The sequence below is a fragment of the Mastomys coucha genome, chromosome X, assembly GCF_008632895.1.
Source record: "Mastomys coucha isolate ucsf_1 chromosome X, UCSF_Mcou_1, whole genome shotgun sequence".
NCBI classification, from domain to species: domain Eukaryota; kingdom Metazoa; phylum Chordata; class Mammalia; order Rodentia; family Muridae; genus Mastomys; species Mastomys coucha.
In genome coordinates this window covers 14,407,659-14,412,712 of record NC_045030.1, presented here as the reverse complement: position 1 = coordinate 14,412,712, position 5,054 = coordinate 14,407,659, and the positions used below count along the sequence as shown (strand labels likewise).

Genomic DNA, 5,054 nt, shown 5'->3' with positions numbered 1-5,054 from the left:
CTGCAAGCATCACAGCCAGCTGTGAAACAATCCAAGGACTGGCAAGAATGAAACCTGGTTTGTGGAGAGCTTTGGGTGCCACTTATAGAAATCTGGCAAGTACTTGTCACCAAGCTCAGAGGAGGAAGTAGGATCAGATAAGAGTATTGCATTTGGGCTAATCAAGGATCAAGGTAAACACAGCCAAGGAATGTGTGACTTCCTTTTTGTCTTGGTAGTCCTGACAAGCCCCCAGACCCAGTGACTCTCAGGACTTTGTTTATTGCTTTGTTTGATTACTACCTGGTGTGATCTCTTTGTTCATTGCCTTGTTTGGTCACTTTGTCTTTGATCTGAGAACTGACCATATTCTTTGGATGTACCTAGATTGATATAAAAGCAGACTGGGAAAAAATAAAGATGCTTTAGCTTCAACACTGGCTAGAGTCATGTTAAAATGTTATCTAATTGTCTTTTTCTTTTCAATCCTCACTCCCTCCCTTGAGATCATGTTGACTGACCGAGCTGGTTTGGTCATTGGTTCAGTACAACTTTAGTTAGCAGTCACTGGTTCAAATTTATGGAGTCTTCAATTGGTTTATTTTATCCATATTTAAGAATACCACAATATTGGGAAAAGGTCCCTGATGATGATTAACTCAGTCCTTCCAGTGTATACAACAAAGCTTAAGACACATTTACATTGAAATTCTTTACAAAGTACATATGGCTTCTTCCATAAAAATAGGTTCTGTTTACTTAGAAACAATGCTCAAGAAAAGGGGCTAGGGAGAATGAGGAAAACACAAGGGGTCTAAAGAGAATGACTGAGGTAAAAGATGCATGTGGGATTCAAGATTGTCATGGCCCTAAAAACACAGAAATCACTTAGTCTGTTGTAAATGTGGCATCTCTCATAAGGATGGGATTTATGGCCTAGAAGTAATGCTCAATATGGGCTGGGGTGCATCTGGAATAAACAAATATACAGTCTGGGGGATTTGGGTGAAGCCTGGCCCTACAGAGAGTAAAAGAGCACCAGGTTGTAAACGACATTCTTTTCTAGCATTCTGGGTAGAAGATGGGTAAATATCTCCTTCCTTTGAAAGACAAGCTTACGTATAAGCTAAAATAAACCCTTCCCTCCCTTTTTGCTTATGTTTATGACAGTAATAGAAGGAAAACTAAGACAGCATGCAAGTGATTTTTAACATTATTAAACATAAAAAATACATAGTAAAATGGATGTTTTCTCTCATACTCTTGCCTCTTGCTCCTGTCTCCATTGCCTTCCTCCCACTCTCCACATGGTCATGGCCGGCCTCTACTTCTCTACTCTCTCCTCCTTTCTTGCCTCTTTCTCTGCCTCTACTACTCTCTTAATTCCCTTCCCCATGCCCTAAATAAACTCTGTTCTATGCTATCCCATCGTGTGGCTGGTCCCTTGGGGGTAAGGGATGCCTTGGCATGGGCCCACCGAAGCACCCCCTTCCCCCATACCTTATCACACCACCTTAGAACATATATTAACACCTCTTTATCTTTTTATGACCACAACATTGGTGCACTGTGGCTCAGATCCAGAAACTCTGCAAGTTTGCATCCCATCTCAGCCACAACCGCACTTGATAGCCCACATCTGGTAAGCCCCCATTCCCACTGGTCAGAGCAACCATCTGCATGGTCCCAGAGACAGTTTCTTTCTCATGGCTGAGAATTCCAGGCCAAGCCTGGAAAACTGCTCTCTGGCTCAGTAGCACCGGCTCTGAGCATTACAGTTTCTTTTGTGAGGCTGAGAATTCCAGGCCCGGCCTGGATTCTGCTGCCCTCGTCCCCCTCACACTCAGCTCCCTCAGCCCACTCACGCTTTGCTATACCACAAAACACACTACTTTGGGCCCTTACTCCCACCCCACCCCATCCCACCCAACCCCAACTCTGAGTCCCAGGGGCCACAAGTCTTCTGGCCATGCTGTGCAGCTAGAGCCACAACTGATAACACAGTGTCACTGCCTCAGGCACTTCGGGGCCCAGGGGCCTCTGGCCAGGAGCTGCTGCTATCCAGCATCTGCCATGTGGGCTATACAGGGTCCAAGAGCTTACCTTTGACCTATTCTCACAGCCTGTGTGCTCAGTTTGTGTCACAGGACAAACTCTGTCACCAGGATCTTAGGCCACTGCTGCCAGCTTTCTTATTCTAGTCCTAGCCAAATATTTCTTTGTTAATACAAAAATATATTATTCTCTACCTATTCAACCTGTCAAAGTTACCTAAGGTTTCTATTCCTATCCTGTCTTAATATGATTTTTACTACTGCTATTAAATTCTATTCAGTTATTACCAATCTATAGCGCTCAATCCTGTCAGAAGTTTGTTAACTATTAAGTTTATGACAGAAAGAATTCCCAAAAGCCTCTAACAGTTTCTCCAACAAAGTCTCAGAAGATGTGGACACAACTACAGGATGCTGCCTAGATTGTAATATGATAATCACTGAAGAACGCCGTGGACAAAACCAGATACTTTTTTTTTTTTAGAGGTATTTATTTTACGTATGTAAGTGCACCATTGCTCTCTTCAGATACATCAGAAGAGGGTACCAGACCCCATTACAGATGGTTGTGAACCACCATGCAGTTGCTAGGAATTGAACTTAGGACCTCTGGAAGAGCAGTCGGTGCTCTTAACTGCTGAGACATCTCTCTAGCCAGACACTCTTGAGTCAAATGACTTGGCTAAAATAAAGGTAAGCCATTTTTTATGCTACACATATCCATTCCACAGAGAAAAAGCCCTGCATCTTCTGCACTGGAAAGCCAGACTGACTCTGTCAAGTTGCCATTGAGGCTATGGAGACCAGAGAACTGTTGGCTAGTGGACTCTGTCATTTTCTAAATAATATGACTGCTAAATTACTGTTTATTCCCCAGACTTCTGACTACACTGACAGCTAAGACAGCAGCTAGAAAAAACTTTCACAGATGTAATCTGTTATCTCCTTACCTAAACTCTATTTCCATTAATTAAATACTACACAGTTCCTCTTCTTGCTATGCCACTGCCCTAACAGTGGCATAGCAAGTTCCTATAAATTTGCTTAACTCTAATAAACATTCTACTATAGGATCCAACTTTTTAAACTTGTTCCTTCTGCTCACAAAGGGCTCATCTTAAAGACTGTTCATATTGATAACTCATGTTATCTCTTTATAAACTTATCAGCTACAGGAAAGCTACTAAGATCTACCTCTCATAGACCAAATAGGCTCCATCCAGATAAGCAAATCTACCTAACCTATTCCAGAGGGTGGGATTCCTCTGGGTTTCAAATGTATATCTTAAGAAAAATTTTTCTTTCTCCCAAACATACTTAATCTTATTCTCTGCCTATGTTCCAACATCTTGTCAAGTCCAAGCACTTGCTATATCCAGGATGGCTCCAGAGATTGGTAAATTGAAGATGCTCTAATCTCCTCTCAGATACAGCTAGCTACTTCTTACTGGACCTATTCCTTCTGACCTATCCTCAGATGGCTCCACAGACCCTGGACAGCAAGGAAGTAACCAACTCTCCCAATACTAGATAAACATCCCCCATACCCATTCCTCTGGGTTCCACCAGAGACATGGCACCCCAATGTCAGCATGAAGCAGCCAGATATCACGACAACCCTATTGCTGCTCCATCATCACCTCTTTCTAATTTTTTGTTTTTTAACTAAACCAAAACGGGGGAATGTTGGTATTCTATCTAGACTCCACCCCCAGTTACTTGGCAGCAGCCAGGTATGCTCTTTCCCACAATTACCTGGCAACAATTTTTGCTATAAAAGAGGCTACTTGGCCCCTCTTCCCTCTCTTACTCTCTTGTCACTCTTCCCTTCCCCCCTCTCTCTACATGGTCATGGCAGGCCTCCTATTCTCTTATCTCCTCTCCCCATGCACCAAATAAACTCTATTCCATGCTATACCATCCTGTGGCTGGTCCCTCAGGGGGAAGGGATGCCTTGGCATAGGCCCACTGAGACACCTACTTCCCCCGCAATCCCATAGAACCTATTCTTTTATTGATTTATCTTTTTATGATTCACAACAGATGTACTTGTTTATTTGTACACAAAGAATTAAATCTTGCCTAGATATTTGATACTGTAGAACACCTTAGTTTTATTTTTTTAGACTTGATCAATATTTTGATTTTATAGTCATCAATTCTGAGAACACTGCTTTGCATAAATATGTAATAAAAATGGCAGAAGTATGTTTAGGACCACTTTAAAGGTCATTGGAAATGCTGCCTTAATTCTAAGCCAAATAATGATTTTTCATGAAAATCAAGTCAGTACATCAAATAGCAATTTTTAAAATCTGGCATTCTAACACAATACAATCCAAAGATATATTAACTGAATACTTGCATGAAGAAGAATGATGGCAGGAGAATGTTATGTCTTTGTTTTCTATAATGAAAATTTATTTTATAAGAACAGTAAACTTCGTATGCATGGTTTTTAGAAAGTAATATAACGTAAAAATAGTCTTGAATCTGACCGGAGGTATTTCAGGGAATGTCTATTGAAGTTGTGTAGCATAATGGCATGCTGTGATATAAATGATATTGGTAAATTGTCATGTGCTATTTGTGCTCATTAACAGAGAAGAAATTGGTTCCCTTATTTCAGACTCAAGCATATTTATCTCAAGTGTCCTTTGAGACCCTTATCTGTGTCAAGCTGACCCTCTGCCTCTGTGATTTGGAGAAAGGAGAAAGGCAAACAGATAAGAAAATTTCAAACATTGCAGCCTTGAAAATAACTAAAAGGTTTCCAATTCTAACAGAAGTTCCACAGTATTAAAATGCTCACAGTAGGAGCAAAAAGCAAGAAACTCATCCATGGAAAGAACACTCTGCTCTGCCTGGAAATTTCTCAGTTAGGAATTTCAGCATGATCATTTCAACAGGTCTTTCCCAGTATATTTTACTACATATGATGATATTTTACTATCTGTCTTAGTCAGGGTTTCTATTCCTGCACAAACATCATGGCCATGAAGCAAGTTGGGGAGGAAAGGG

At 41.1% G+C, this 5,054-nt stretch overlaps 1 protein-coding gene across 5 annotated transcripts in view; it reads right to left on the bottom strand.

The window, feature by feature from the left end:
* The window catches only part of LOC116074151 (zinc finger protein 81-like), a 118,758-nt gene that overhangs the window by 90,441 nt on the left and 23,263 nt on the right, over positions 1–5,054 (bottom strand). The window contains exon 1 of one of the 5 annotated variants that reach the window (XM_031346865.1): positions 283–2,415. The exons of the other annotated variants lie outside the window; for them this stretch is intronic. The gene's annotated coding sequence lies outside the window, so the exon portion shown is untranslated. Of the gene's footprint in view, positions 1–282; positions 2,416–5,054 lie in introns of those variants that run through there. 5 annotated transcript variants of the gene reach the window in all.